The sequence below is a fragment of the Myotis davidii genome, unplaced genomic scaffold, assembly GCF_000327345.1.
Source record: "Myotis davidii unplaced genomic scaffold, ASM32734v1 scaffold258, whole genome shotgun sequence".
NCBI lineage: Eukaryota > Metazoa > Chordata > Mammalia > Chiroptera > Vespertilionidae > Myotis > Myotis davidii.
Window position 1 is genome coordinate 528,723 of NW_006289293.1, and position 16,980 is coordinate 545,702.

At 37.8% G+C, this 16,980-nt stretch overlaps 1 protein-coding gene across 1 annotated transcript in view; it reads right to left on the reverse strand.

Moving 5' to 3' along the window:
* DACH2 (dachshund family transcription factor 2) overlaps positions 1 to 8,301 on the reverse strand; it is a 452,839-nt gene extending 444,538 nt beyond the window's left edge. Inside the window, exon 1 of the mRNA XM_006761453.1 lies at positions 8,190 to 8,301. The gene's annotated coding sequence lies outside the window, so the exon portion shown is untranslated. The remainder of the gene's footprint in view (positions 1 to 8,189) is intronic.
* Between the last annotated feature and the right edge of the window lie 8,679 nt (positions 8,302 to 16,980).

The window sequence follows — 16,980 nt, forward strand, 5'->3', positions numbered from 1 at the left end:
AATATGCTAATAGCCGACAGGAAGTGATCTTCCTTTCTCTACAACAGTGAGTTTCAGCCTTTTTCATCTCATGGCACACATAAACCAATTACTAAAATTCTGTGGCTGACCTGACATAATAATGATATTATTATTAATAGTAATAATAATAATAATAATAATAACCTTCCAGCAAACAAAAGCCCTGGTCTGGAAGGTTTCACGGGGGAGTTTTATGAAACATTCAAAGAATTGGCACATATTCTCAAGCTATTCCAAAAAATCTAAGAGAAAGAAACACTTTCAACCTATTACCCTAATCCAAAGCCATGTAAAGACACTACAAAGACAATTACAGGTCAATAACCCTGATGGACATAGATGCTAAATCCTTAACAGGATATTAGCAAATTGGATCCAGTAATACCTGAGAAAGATCATACAGCATGACCAAGTGGGACTTATTCCAGGGATGCAAGGCTGGTACAATATTCACAAATAAATAAACGTGATACATAACATAAACAAATTGAAAGACAGAAACCAAATGATCATATAAATAGATGCTGAAAAGCATTTAACAAAATTCAACACCATTTTTAATAAAAAAGCTCACAAAAGTGGTAATAGAGGGATCATACCTCAACATAATAAAGACCATATATCACAAACTTACAGCTCACATCATACATAAGCACCAAAAACTAAAACCATTTCCGCTAAGAACAGGAACAACAGAGTGATGTCTGCTTTCACCACTCTTATTCCACATAGTCCTAGAAGTGCTAGCCACTGCTGTTGGCAAGAAGAAAATATAAAAAAGCATCTAAATTGGAAAGGAGGATGTAAAACTCTCATTACTTGCAGATGACATGATACTGAACATAGATAACCTTAAAGACTCCATCAAAAAACTGCTAGATTTAATAAATGAATTCAGCAATGTAGCAGGATACAAAATTAACACCCAGAAATCATGGCATTTTTATACACCAATAATTAATTATCAGAAAGAGAAGCTAAAACATTCCCATTTACCATTGCAACAAAAATATAAGATATTTAGGAATAAACTTAACCAAGGAAGTAAAAGACATACCTATAGGAGGTTGAAAAAAGAGATAGACGGAGATAAAAAGAAGTGGGAAAATGTACCGTGTTCAAGGATTGGTAGAATGAACATCATTAAAATGTGCATACTACCCAAAGTAATCTACAGATTCAATGCTATTAAATTACCAATGGCACATGTCACAGAATTAGAAAATACTCCAAAAATTATATGGAACCAAAAAAGACCCCAAATAGTTGCAACAATTTTGAGAAAGAAGAACAAAGTTAGAAGGATCACAATACCAGATACTAAGTTATACCACAACACCACTGTAATCAAAACAGCCTGGTACTGGCAAAAGAATAGGCATATACAACAATGGAACAGAACACAGACCCCAGAAGTCTACCCAAGCCATTATGTTCATTAATATTTGACTAAGGAGATAAGAGCATACAATGGAATCAAGACAGTCTCTTCAATAAATGGTGTTGGGAACATTGTAAAGATATATGAAAAAAAAAACCCACAAAAAAACCCCCACAAATGAAACTGGATCACCAACTGACACCATGCACAAGAATAAACTCAAACTGAGCAAAAGATTTCAATGTTAAGTTGTGAAACCATAAAAATCCTAGAAGGAAATATAGGCAGCAAAATCTCAAACATCTCTCATAGCAATACGTTTGTGGATACATCTCCTAATGCCGGGAGCCGGTCCATCCTTGCTGTTTCAAGGGACCTGGCATATATGGCATACTGTTCTTAATATGTTTGCTCACCTTCTTGGCTCTGTGTTTTAACCAAGGTCACCTCTCCGAGAAAGGTTGTTTCCCCAGGTAGGGATTTTCCCCTGAAGTTAGGGAGGGAATAAAACCTCTTAACTAAATGCCAGGCGGGTAATTAATCACTTTAACTACGAACAATCATGCTTAAGCTACATAATCTGTAGAGATATTTCAATAAAGGGTGCTGGGGAAATTGGGCAGGTACCTGCAAAAAAATGAACCTGGAACATGAACTTGCACCATACACAAGAATAAACTCAAAATGGGTAAAAGACATAAAGGTAAGTCATGAAACCATAAAAATCCTAGAAGAAACCATAGGCAGCATAATCTCAGACAATATATTTGCCAATATATTCTCCTAAGGAAAGGGAAACTAAGGAGAAAATAAATAAATGGGACTACATCAAAATAAAAAGCTTCTGCACAGCAAAATAAACCAACAAAATGAAAAGGGAGCCCACTGTATGGGAGAACATATTCGACAATGATACATCTGATAAAGGGCTAATAGCCAAAATATACAAGGAACTTATACAACTTAATAAAAGGAAGACGAACAATCCAATTAAAAAATGAGCAAAGGACCTAAATAGACACTTTTCCAAATTGGACATCCAGAAGGCCAAGAGACATATTGAAAAATGCTCAAAGTCACTGATCATTAGAGAGATGCATATTAAAAAGATAATGAAATATCACCTTACACTTTTCAGAATGGCTACCTTCAACAAATCAACAAATGATAAGTGCTCGTGAGGATGTGGAGAAAAGAGAATCCTAGTACACTGATAATTGGAATACAGACTGGTGCAGCCATAATGAAAAACAGTATGGAGTTTTCTCAAAAAAATTAAAAATGGAACTGCCATTTGATCCAGTGATAGCACTCTAGGGATATATCCTAAGAAACCAGAAACATCAATCAGAAAGAATATATGCACCTTTATGTTCATAGCAGCTCAATTTACAATAGCTAAGATCTAGAAACAGCCCAACTTCCTATGATTAGATGACTGGATAAAAAAGCTGTGGTGTGTTTCCAATGTGGAATACTATGCAGCTGTAAAAAAGAATGATCTCTTACCCTTTGAGACAGCATGGGAGGACTTAGTATTATGCTAAGTGAAATAAGCCCATCATAGAAATACATGTATCACATGATTTCTTTCATATGAGGAATCTAATGAACAAAATCAACTGATGAACAAAATAGATCCAGAGACATTCAAGCATGCAACAGACTTTTGAATCTCAGGCCCAAGGCAGATTGGGTGGGTGTTGGGAAGTGATCAACCAAAGTATCTGTGTGCATATATGCATAATCCATGGACCCTGACAATAGGGTGATGGTGATGGCCTAGGGCAGGCTAGAAGTAGTCAATAGGGGAGGAAGGGTGACTTATGTAATACTTTCAATAATAAAGGTGTGTTTTTTTAAAATCAAGATCAGAAAAAAACATAAAAGAACGGAAATAAAAATATGACATTTACTTACATTTTTTACTACTGCTAAATAGATATTTTACAACTCTGGTTTAAATTTGTTTACAGCCCTTGGTCATTATTATCATTATTTCTGACACTTTTATTTCTATCTGAGAGAAATTTCAACACATTTCAGTATGTTTTCTTTTTTTAACAGTTAAATTTATTCTCAAACAATAAGATATTTAAAACCTTAATGTTATTTTATAATACTTTATTAAAATCATGGAGTATATTCACAAATGAGAATTTGCATAGGATAAGAATATACTTCATAGTAATTTAAAATAAATGTCCTTTTATCTCACAATCAATTATGTATCTCATCTTCTATCACATTGTTTTCATTTCAATAAAATATTTACACACATGAATGAAAGTAGAATAATTTAACTTGTCATGCGGATTTTGATACTTAGATATGCCTGAATTCATTTTCATTTTTTAAAATTTATCTTTATTGTTGAAAGTATTTCAGATGTCCCTTTTTTTTTCCCATTGACCTGCTCGATCCTGCACCTGCATCCACCAGGCACTCACTGCCTTATTGTCTGTATCCATGGATTATGTATGTATTCATATAAATTCTTTGATTAATCTCTTCTCACCCACTTACCCCACATTATCATTATCATTTCACTAGAGGCCTGGTGCATGAAATTCATGCACTGGTGGTGGGGGGTTCCTCATCCCCGCCTGCGCCCTCTTGCAGTCTGGAACCCCTCATTCCTTACCGCCCGCCTGCTCGCTGCTTCTTACTGTTCAGCTCACTGCTCCTTAGCACTGCCACAGAGGCAGGAGAGGCTCCCACCACCACCGCTGCTCTCACCAGCCTTGAGCCTGGTTTCTGGATGAGCAGTGCTCCCCCTGTGGAAGCTCACTGACAACCAGGAGCCAGCTTCTGCATTGAGCATCTGCCCCTGGTGGTCAGTGCACATCATAGTGACTGGTCGTTCTGGTCATTCCACTGTAATGGTTGCTTAGACTTTTATTATATAGACTAGTGGCCCGGTGCATGAAATTCTAACACAAGGGGGTGTCCCTCAGCCTGGCGTGCACCCTCCCCAATCTGGGACTCCTCGGAGGGATGTATGACTGCCGGGATCAGGCCTAAACTGGCCGTCAGACATCCCTCTCACAATCCTGGACCACTGGCTCCTAACCGCTCACCTGCCTGCCTGCCTGATCACCCCCAACTGCCCCCCTGCCAGCCTGCTCAACCCCAAATGCCCACAGGTACCCTCACAGGTAGCAGGTGTTGATTAGGGAAGGAGGGCATGATTGTTTCCTGGGACGGTAGTTATGGAAGCTTTGCAGAGGTTTCCGCAGGCTCAGAGGGGCAGGCTCTGGTCAGAAACCCTGTAGTAGTGGTCATCCCTGGAGGCACTGGTGGGGGGCAAGGAGTTAGCGGGGCACTAGGGGGGCAGCGAGGCTGAAGGGGGAGTAACTGTCAAACCTCTCCGCTTGGTGCCAATCTTTAAATTGTATGTGGCTGTTTTGCAACTGTATGTGCTCCCAGTGCCTCGGGGGCACTTACAGGTCATCGCTGGTGTGCTATTGTTGTGGGTGCCCCTGGAGGGGTTGGCAGAGCCAGGCAGGTTAGGAGGGTGGGTTTAGCCATGCCCCCAGTGAGGTTCAGTGAGCTTCCTCTGCAGAGACAGCACTGCTCCTAACCGCTGTCTGACACTGGGGGGATGGTCTGACACTGGGGGGCCACTCAGGCCTGCCCCCACCTAGGTCTGGAGTTGTAGGGAGGAGAGGCGAGCCTGACCCCAGTGGAGGGGGCCAGGCAGCTGTGGGCCACAGGCCCCAGGTGCCTTGGGAGTGCTGACGGTTGGTTGCTGGCATGCTATTGCTGTGGGCACTCCAGCGGGGGTGGTGGGGGAAGAGATCGGGAGTTGGAGGTGTGGGCTGCAGCTACCCTCTAGGCTGGCTCTTCTCCCCATCCTGTCAGCCTCCCTTCCCCCTGGGGTATGGGGGTTGGGGTAGGGTGTTCATGCAGGGGGGATTGGAAGAGCTCCCCATGGCTGTTTCCTCTTCCTTCTTCGCAGTCCGGGCTCCTGTCAGACAGTTTCCTCAGAACCCCGGGAATTTGGCTCCAGCCGCCCACCCCTTGCTGCTCGCACATCAATATGCAAATAGGTTGTTACAAGGACACCATCACGGACAAATTAGCATATTACCTCTTTATATGTGTAGATTCTGGGTGCAAGCATAGGTTAAAAATTAAAGAGTTTTGTTTCAATGGGTCTTTTTGTGGTAAATCCAAATTGTAGGAGGGAAAGCTATAATCTAAGGAAGAAGGCTCCACTATCTGTTAGGGGGTGAAGCATATATGGCCAAGTAAAGTAAGAAGAGATGAAAGCCTCACACTGGATTTTTACATGCTCTATAAGATATCATGATGATGACAAAATAGTATTGGCTCTGTAGTTAAAAGACCTGGGTTTGAAACTCAGTTCTGCCACTCAACTGTTTTTTGATCATAAACAATTAAATTCTCTTAGCCATAAATTTTTACTTGAATAATAAAGATACTATTCACAAGGCTATTATGAGATTCCATAAAATACACATAAAACACTTGGCACCCATGGCTGGTACATAATAGGAACTCAATATAACTTAACAGGTTTTCCTCAATAGATAGGGTACTAAAGTTACTCAATAATATATTAGCTTCAAGGCAATTATTAAATTCTTTTTTCTTTCATGTATGTACTCCCTCAAAAGTTGGACATAGATATGATTATTTGCAAGCTACTATTTCTAGGCTCTTTCAAGAAATAGATGATCAGTTATTGAACACCAAGATACATTCTTGGCACGTTATCCCCTCTATATTATTTATATGAACTTTCTTCTTGTATTAGACTTTGTTTATAAGTACTTAAAGAATAAAAAAGTCATTATTTAACCCCCATTGCCTGAGTCTCTTCCTAAATTCTCTATCGTAGCTAACGTCACCATTATCCAGCTTTCCACCCAGACTAGACATGAATCATCCTATATTTCATCTTCTCACCCTATATTTTAATCAATTACCAAGTGTGATGTAATTAATACTAATTAGTAAACCAACCTGAAACGTTTCTCCACTAAATTGAATTATCTTTAGTTCAGGTCTTCAGTATTTCTGCCTTTAACTATAGCAACTGATCCCCTTCCCATTATTGCCTTCATTGCAATTAACCCTCTATACCAGTGGTTCTCAACCTTCTGGCCCTTTAAATACAGTTCCTCATGTTGTGACCCAACCATAAAATTATTTTTGTTGCTACTTCATAACTGTAATGTTGCTACTGTTATGAATCGTAATGTAAATATCTGATATGCAGGATGGTCTTAGGCGACCCTTGTGAAAGGGTCGTTCGACCGCCAAAGGACTCGCAACCCACAGGTTGAGAACCACTACTCTATACTAATTGTTTTTAGAATATTTATTTACTCAGTTACTTTATCAGTGGTTCCTTTTACTTAGAGCAAATTTTTTATTTATTTAAATGAAATCCTATATGAATTAGAACATGTGAAATTTTAATTGAGGCAGAAATAGGGAACCTGGAAAAAAAAGTACTTCACCAATTTCATGTCAGCCAGTAAGGGAAGTCCTTGAAAGATATTTTAGAAACCAGTGGTCTATAGGAAAAATCTTAGAAGGCTAAACATAATAAATAAAAGGCTAACTTCACAAGTTGTCTTTTCCAACCCCTTCTATTCTAACCATATCACCTATGAGTCTCTAACCTCAAATCTTTGCTCCTATATCTTCAAATTAATTGTCATTTCCCCTAGCACACCAAGCTATTTCTCATCAATTTATATCTGTCTATATTCTCTCTGCTTAGAATGTTTCCCTCTTGATTCTCCATTTGTCTAAAACTCATTATATAAGACATAGAGCCAAAGTTCCTTTCCCTCTGAGTATTAGCCAATTTACCAAATTGATTTAGTTGCTCCCTTTTCTGTGATCTTATAGTACCTTGTATATACTTGCATTATAGTCCCTACCACACTTTAAAGAAATTATTAGTTTAAATGTCCTTCTCCCTAATTCTATTATGACAAAGAATGTTACTCATAATTGTGCATTATCTAGGACCTAATACCCAAAATACAGTAAGTGCTTTGTAAATATTTGTATCATTTTATTTATAAAGATCTCATTGTTATTAAATTCAGTTTCTACCACATAACTAAAATGATTTTAAAGTTTTAATTAAGTAAATATTAAGTTTAAGTGTTTTGTATACTTTTAGGTTATTATTTCAAAAATCAAAAAAGTTCAATGCTAATTTATGAGATATTTTTATGGGAGCACTGTTTATCAGTGTTCAATGAAAAACACTGAATTATGATTTAAGACAATGACAACTTGCACTTCTTTTCTAATCATAAGATTTCTATACCAGAAGTGCATCTTCTTTCTACTTTTTAACCTGGAGTAACATCTTGTACAAGATTCACAGATGCTCAGAACCCTTGAAAAACAAGCAAACAAAAAATTTTACTGAAACATATAAGCACGTGTGCTACATCAAATCCTAAAAGGATTTGAGACAATGCTAGTTTGGCCAGTGTACCTCCCCTAAACCCCTTTCCCAACACACATAATCATACATACATGCATACATACACAAAATAAAGTTTTAAAAGTGATTTTCTGCAAGAAAATAATGTTTTTTAAGTCATATCCATTTGATTTGAGTCACTAGAGTAACAAAACTGTTTACATGAATACTCAAAAAATTCAATAACATAACCTCTAGTAAATCTTGAAAAGCTCTGAAGGACAAAGCGGTTAGATCAATATTAGTTTATTTCAAATGCTGAGCAGCATAAAGAGACAAGGCAGATCATGGGATGGATTTTAGTACCTGTGGGAGTGATAAGTCCTGGTGATAAGAGGCCTGGAACTGAATGTGGCAGAAGGCGCGCATTGTCCTGCAACACTCCCAAGGAACGTTTAGGAGGCCTACCAGGCCTTGAACTGTTGAAAAACAGACAAACAAAGATCAGGTTTAAAATGTACACTTTTTGCAAATACAATTGCTTACTACCTTTGCCTACTAAATCTTAATTGGCAAGATTCATAGAATTTTATATTAAAGACTATGTTCATTGATTACTAAAAGACCAGTATTTTCCTTCTCACTAAATTTCCCAACATATGGCAAACAATATAACTATAAAAGATTAATTTCTATTTTAGAATCCATTTATAAGCTAGCACTTTGCAATACAGTTTACCTGTTATGAGAAACCCACTTACCCTCTGCTGTTAAAGCTACACTTGATCCCTGGTATTAATACGTGCTACTCAGATCTGAGATAGTAACTCACAGAGTTAAAATTGTATGGACTGTGAAGTGATTAAGTCCCTGTCCAGCATGCCAGAGGTAAGGCGTAAAGAGTTGAGAGATATAGAGTAAGAATTGATGTTTATTAGCATTTCCACAGCTGCCAGAGCACACAAGGAACAAAAGACCCCCACTCTCTGTAGGATTTTTTTCCAACTTTTTAAAACCAGACTGTATAACTAGCAGTACACTCTCTTGGAGTGGCTGTACTAGAAAAAGCTACCACCTTTGCAATCTAGGCTGTCTTCTTTCACAAGTTGATTGGTGACTTTAACTGATGAGTTGAGGCTAAACTTATAACATTAACCTAACCTAGTCCACTTGCACATTCTTCACCCTAGTGTGAACAGTTCAGGAATTGCAGTAGCAAATGTTGATCCATAAAATAATGAAATAGAAAATCAGTACCTGGCCTTCATCTTGTACCCTAATACAGTCAGTATACTGAATACATCATTTGGAAGCTGTCACCACAATGAAGAGATACATAAGTCTCTTTATAGCATCAAGTCATTCTCAAGTCACCCAATATATTTCAAATATTACTTTTGAATGTTGCCTAATATATTGCTGTTGCTTTTTAGTAGAAATGCAGTTTGCAAAATTGAATAAGAGGTCTTTTGATAAAATACTGCAAAAAAAATACTACATTAAATAACCCAAGTCACAAAAATGTATGAGGTTCAGATAGAGAACACTTCCAAAAATGACTTTTGGTTCATAAAGAAATTTAAGTTGAATCTTACTCTATCAATTTTGCAGTAGCAAAGCACTCCATCAATGTGAGAGAAACTCTGATGTTAAATGAAGACAACTTCTAGCAACCTTACACAGAGGTACCATTACCCAGTTCATTTTTCATATACTGCTGGTGTTATTTTCTTTCATTGTACATCAATACTGTATATCAGTCTAGCACAAAAGAGTCTGTTTTTCTCATTTAATGTTTCAATTTTATAAACTGACTCTCCTCTCCCTCTTTCTACTTGATTCTGGGCCATAATTTATTTTATTTCAGTGTTGTTATATTGTTTGCCCTTGCTCTGTTTTATGGCTCCTTAACTATTTTAAAGGCTAGTCATGAGAGAAATATGCTATTTACTTCAAGTGCCCTAAAGTTACAAAATCACTGAAAAAATATTAATCAGGGAACATCCAGTCATTCGAAGAAGGCATGTTAGCTTTTTAAAGAATCTTCACCAAATCTGTACTTTTTAAGTGCTTCTTTGGGCCTTTCTACTTGTCAGATGGAGCCTACTAACTTTATTCAAGTCCACCTGATTTCTTTTTGTAATTTTCCATTGTAAACATTTCAGTGCTGTCTTCATGGTCATGATCACTTTCAGATGGGCTATATCCAGAAGTAAGCAACCTTGTTCTCCCTCTACTTCCATATTATGAGCCAGCCATTGACAGTACACTTTGAAAGCTATATGGTTTAAATCATTCTCATCCAAATTTCTTGGTCCATCTCACTGTTTGACATAGCTCTTTTCCATTAAGCTGACAGGCTTAGGAGGCATTGGAGGCCTCTTAGTCTGGTGGTTCTATCTTACATATCAATATTTGAAAGAATTGGTCAAACTTCCCACCATCAGATCTATATTGGAAAATCCATGGCTTAGATCACAAAAGCTTCATTGTATTTACTGCATATGCCGTAAACCTTATTCTCCATCCTAACATTCTTTTTAGTGTATAACTTTTTTATGTTGGTATGATTGTGAGCCTTCCCAACTAGAATGTAAGTCCCATGAAGGCAGCACATATTTCTGGTTTTGTCACTGAATCCTAAGCAATTTTCATAGTGTCTCGCACACAGTAGGATTCAGTAAATGCTTAATTAAATCAGTTCATTAATAATGACAGGAAATATTATCTCATTTTTGCTACAACTTCCAAATATTCCTTAAATTATTCTACTCTCCATGACCACATGAATCTCAAGCTAGTTGCATTATATAGTCCATCAAATAACTGTTTTTAAGTCTTGGATTCTACAGCCATTATAGAACCTTCAGAATATGATTCATTCAAATCTGACTATATACAAGGTTAAAGGGTAGATGCCACTATCTCATATGTGAGAGGTTCTACAAACTTCAACACCTGCTTAAGGACTAAAAATCTCTGGAGTTATACATATACAGTGACAATATTACTAATTCAATCATCCAGTAAAGGAATATGTACTAGGTGCCCATTCAGTAGGAATCTGGTGTTAGAACTAGGTATGAGAGTCACAAAGGTTAAAATGTAAGCTTGACAAGGTTAAGGGTTTTGGTCTGTTGTTTGATATATTGTAAGGACGTAGAACAGCTTCTGCCTTTGAGGAGCTTATGGTCTAGTGATAAAGATTTGTGTTTGACCTGTTCTTTAAAATTTATGATTAACTCTTTAGTGAGTATGATTATGTGATATCCACTTCCAAACTTGTTTAGATTTATCGGTGAGCAAAATTCACATTTGGATGCCTTCATTTTTACAAGAAGACTTGGGTCCCTAGAATAAGTTAATTATAATCAAGTTTGTGAAAGAGTTCCATTCTAATGTAAGATGGTTTCATTTTTACTTTTAGATCATTTTAATGATCTTCTGTAGTAAGATAGTCCTAGCACTAAATTTCTTGCATTTCCTTTCAAAGAATGCAAGTCTGACAGCATGATGAAAGACTATAGAGCTCCATAGAATGTTGGTAAAAATCTTCTTGATAGATAATCCTGCCATACTTCTGATCTTTAAGAGCTCTATTAACATTAGGCATATATTTACATATTAATCAAGACAAATAAACATGTGGTGATTTAACCAGAAAACTGCTTTTTAGATGACAATTTAATTAGCATGGGTTGAAAGCTCCATCATTGCAGCATCCTGTTTCTGCTAAAATATTGATTGCATTACTGATTTCAGTAATTACTCTTTAATTAAATGGTAATTGCTTGTTGGCAATTATTTGTTTTCAGTTTAATTACAAGGTTATTTGTACTCTGTAAAATAAAATAGGCCTCTTTTTAAAATTTGCCAACCAAATGGCTCAGTGGATGTATCACCCATAACACCACAAACAAACGTTGCTAAAGTACAAGAAAAACAACCCCATGATATAGCAAAGTTTTAATTAAATGATTCAGCTAAATCTTTGAGACATTCAGCTTTATAGAATCAATATTGTGGGTAACATAAAGAATCATTATTTTCTCTGAGTCCAGGTTATCTTTTAACCAAATTTACCTTGGTATATATTTTACCCTTCTTTCTGCAAACTTCTTTTTTTCTGAAATTTTAATTTCTTTTTTTAATATATTTTATTGATTTTTTTTTACAGAGAGGAAAGGAGAGAGAGAGTTAGAAACATCGATGAGAGAGAAACATAGATCAGCTGCCTCCTGCACATCTCCTACTGGGGATGTGCCCGCAACCAAGGTACATGCCCCAGACCGGAATCGAACCTGGGACCTTACAGTCCGCAAGCCGACACTCTATCCACTGAACCAAACCAGCCAGGGCTCATTCTTTTTTCTTAATTGCTTTAAAGCATGCAAATACAGGTGTTTCCCACCACAAGCCTCTTAACAGCGTTGCATGAATTCCGAAAAGCTTCAGAAAACCTGTAGTCTGAAACCTTACCACACTTGGGGTGCAAGAAAAGGAAAGGATCACTATCCTTCAGTCCCAGGAAACTGGGGCAGGAGTTTGGGGACCGGAGGACCAAGTGCTAGCCGCTCTGAAGTTCTCTAGACCTTCCACACAGCCTTTTCCTAGGAACTAAGTGAAAGGCTGGCGCTGCTGGGCAAAGTACATGCCCTTGACCGGAATCGAACCTGGGACCTTTCAGTCTGCAGACCGAAGCTCTATCCACTGAGCCAAACCGGTTTCGGCTGCAAACTTCTTTAGAAGAAATGAAACAAGAGCTGAGCTTCCTGAGATTAAAGAATAATCCAACTTGAAATATAGTATATCCACAGCATTTCATATTTCCACAGTTGAAGTGAATTATAAAGTGCTACCTTGACATTTATACACTTTGTAGTTTTGGCAGTTCCCTAAGAGGGAAATTCAGTAGGTCTTCTGTTGTCAACAGGATATGATACATTCTATAATATATTTATTTGAAATTGTAATAGCTGATATTTTGCTCATTAAGATTATGACATTTCACTATTGAAATTTTATTTCATGTTATCAGTCATTTATATATGAATCAAGGAGTAACTTAGGTGAGTGATTTTGTTGTTTCAAAGAAAAATATTTTGTTAGTAAATTCATTAATGATATCATGAACCTTCAAGATAGGTAATATAAACCATATGGTCACACATGATTTAGTGAGGAATCACAAGTCATGTCATCCTCTTTAATGAAAGGTTGGCTTAAAATTCTTTAAAGAAACACTTGTAACATTCTAAGACAAACTAAACAAATTGCTGAAGATAGAGTGGCAGTTAAAGGGGGTATTAACAATAACTTGTAAAAACCACTGCAGTTGGATTCCTGAAGTGGGCTGTTAATAATGACCTGGGGTTTACTTTTCAGAGCTATCACTGATATTTAAAATCCCTTGGAATGGTCCCTGAATGTGTCATTTTTTGGATTACATTAGAAGCCATGAAAACAACAAATAACACTCACTTTGAAGGAATTGTTTACTTGACTGTAAAAATGCTACTCTTTAAATGTGCTGTTAAATTAAATGAATCTTTTTGAAAGAATGGAAAGTCTTTTAATTGCATCATGGATTAATAATAACCTCTTAGGTCTGGCATTTATTACAACATTTCAAGGATGCCAATGGTAGTTAAACTCTACTTGACCTTTTAGTGTTTATGAAGAGAAACAAACTCTGACCTCACAGCAGCCTGAATCCATCTTCTCTCAGTGTTGGCAAACTGATCACTTTTCTAACTATTGCACTGGATTGTATTCCCAACCAGATCAAAGCCAGTAGCAACCAATTCAGCAAGCCAGAAGTCATCCATGCAAAATGGGCAATTAACATTAATCATATATGAAATTGTTCAAGCTGATAACTGGAACCTTGTCACTATGGTAACTCTCATAAAATGGTGCTTATGTTAAACTGGGCGTCAATCAGCCCTTGGTTCATGGGAACTTAAAATGTGGTTCATCATGTCTCTAGTAGCTATCAATACAAGGAACAAAAAACGCACTGGAGGCAAGGTCATTTATATTCCATTACTATTTACTCCATACTTTAGTCCCTATATGCACATCCAAAACTTAAATTTGGATATATTAAAAGTACCAACACCAGCATTCACTTACAGCCAAGGAAGATAAGGAAAGTACCTTTAACATAGGGTGTTCAGAGGATGAAGAAAATCCTATACTTTTTAATGAGTCACATATTACAATGTCAAGGATCATGTAGAACAATTCAGATTTATGCATTAATATTATAACTGTAATGAATTGAATTACTTATAACTTTTATTTTGGTTTTTAATATTCTTATTTTATTAGTTTTATTTTATTTATTATCATCTAGTGAACACATATTTAACAGAGTTACATCTCTTTGGAAAATTGAGTTACATCTCTTTGCAGTAACATGCTAACTGATAATTTTAATATTTTCTTAATGTGTATTTTATCACATATAAAAATAGTAGAGCTATTATTTTAAATTGTCATGTTCAATTTCCTTGCTAACACTGAATTTCTGTTTTTCCTTCAATAAAAAAAGAAATCTGATATAATAAACAATTTAAAGGTTGACTACTCACTTGATAGAAAGTATAACTGTGAAGCTATTTTATACTTCATTTACTGGACTCTGCTCCCTATTTAAATTAAATGTGCTCTAGGCTCATCTCAGGACCTTTAAACAAGATCTCCCTTTGTCATAAATTGAATTCTAATACAATTCTTAGTATAATTAACAAAGATTATATAAAAGACATGCTGACGAATGACTGGGATTCTTAGCAGCCTCTTTTTGCTCTGCTTGTGTAATTGATATTAGCATCAGTGGAATTAATGCACCTTGTAAATCTTACAATACATCAAATTAAATAAATATTTGTCATTCTAAAGCATATCATATCAATGTCAGACACATGTTTTAAAATAACGGCATTCTTTAATTCAAAGAGTATACCACCATGTAAAACTTCTAATATTAAGGGAATGGATCAGAAGTTATCCATTCTTTTGGATATATCCTACATATGCCTCTCCAAATCCCACTCTCCACACCTCCCTTCTCTTGCTTTGCTAGCGATACAGGCATGCTTTCAGTTACCAAAACTATAAATTTAAGGATAATTTTGATTCTCCCTCATTCTCTCCTTTCATCTCCAATCTTTAATATTTTTGTTCCAGTGCAATATACGTTGTAAATTTCCATCTTTATTGATTCTTATGACTAGCAACATAATTCAGGCCCTCATCACTTCATGTCCAAGTTATTTTAAACAGGTGGCTTCATTGTTCCAATCCATTCTATATAAACTGTGCTACGAATTTTGGAGAAACATCTCTTTCATTATATAATCTTTTACTGAGTCTAGAACATTCAATATTTCCTGACTGCATATTATAAAATAAAATCTAAATGCCTTAGTATAGATATCTGCCTTAATACATTTCTTCCCTTTTCTCCAATTATTTCTTAAATGAGTCTTCTACTCCAGCTAGGTAAGTCAATTCACTATCTGCTATGCATATTTGACCCTAGACCATTTTCTTTATGAAATATCTTTAAGGTATTAGGGTTCCTGGGGAAACATCTTGCTGATTTTCACTGCCTTAGGAAGGCTTCAGTATAACCTCCTGAAACTGCTGCTATTTTTCTGTAAGGTCACTGCCTTTTGCTTTGTATCATAGCAAAAGCTTTCTTTAGCACAAAGGGCATTTTAGTACTAGCATTAGGGAGCTTGTTACGACAAGCTTAAATATTGTTTTTCATGTATGGCAAATGAAGTCCCATTGATAATTGTCAGTCTGTGTATAGTCCCATGGTGATCTCTATAGTTAAAATTTCAAGTTTGAATGTCAATCAGAAGATGCAGGAGTAGGGTATTAATATCACAACTCAAGAGAGCTTAGAAGTTAAGCAAGACATTTAGGAAGTCAATCACTATTAACCTTTATGTTTAGGGATACAGTCTGAGAGCATACATACAATTAGTGATATGAAGGTCTGGGTGGAGGTGCAAAGGGGGGTTTAATTGGGGATTTATGTAATACAGTCAACAATGAAATATGAATTTAAAAAAGAAATACAGAAGACAGTTTCCACGCTGATTTATGATCTTTTTTTTTAAAGTTCTGCTCTACATGGATAAATAGTAGCAACTCATCTACACTAATAAAAGAGAAATATGTAAATTGACTTTCACTTTGTGACACCCACCAGCCAATCAGGAGTATGCAAATTAGTGGGACAAAGATGGTGGCGGCCACAGAGCCAGCAAAGCAGGCTGGAGGCTTGGGCCACCCCTGGCAATGGAGGAAGCCAAGCTTTACGCCCGCCTGGGCCGGCCGCCAAAGGAGTGGCCTGTGGGTGGCAGCCACGGAGCAGGTCAGAGTGTGCTAGAGGCTTGGGTCGCCGGGAGCAGCCCAAGCTTCCTGCCTGCCCTGGCCAGCTGCTGAAGGAGGGGCCTGTGGACGGCACACATGGAGCCGACCTGAGCGCAGGAGGCTTGGGTTGTTTGGGCCGGCTGCTGAGGGAGGGGCTTGTAAACAGCCCTCAGCCCCTCACCCAGCTGGCCACACTCCCCAGCGGGGACCCTCACCCCATGGGAGCTTGGCTGGCCTGCAAACTGCCCCAGCCCCTTGCCCAGGCCAGCACCATCACAGTGGGGACCCCCACCCCAATGGGGCCATGGCCAGACTGCAAACCACCACAGACCCCTTGCCCAGGCTGCCTGACCCCCAAGGGAACCTCCACCCTGATCCAGGACACCCTTCAGGGCAAACCAGCTAGCCCCCACCCATGCACTAGGCCTATAACTATACTAATAAAAGGGTAATACACTAATTAGAGCTGGGAGACCTTCCAGGAGACCTTCTGGACATTATTCTGGACAAAGCCATGGTGTCAGGGCTGAGGTAGAGGTGGTTTGGAGCCAAGAGGGGAGGGCAGTTGTTTGTGCTCTGGCAGGGGTGATCAGGCTGGTGGGGGCAGGGCAGTTGGGGGTTGGACCTAAACTGGCAGCCGGACATCTCTCTTGCAATTTGGAACTGCTGGCTCCTAACCACTCACCTGCCTGCCTGCCTGATTGCCCCTAACCACTGTCTGCCAGCCTGCTTGCCTCCAACTTCCCCCCACCGGCCGCCCCCG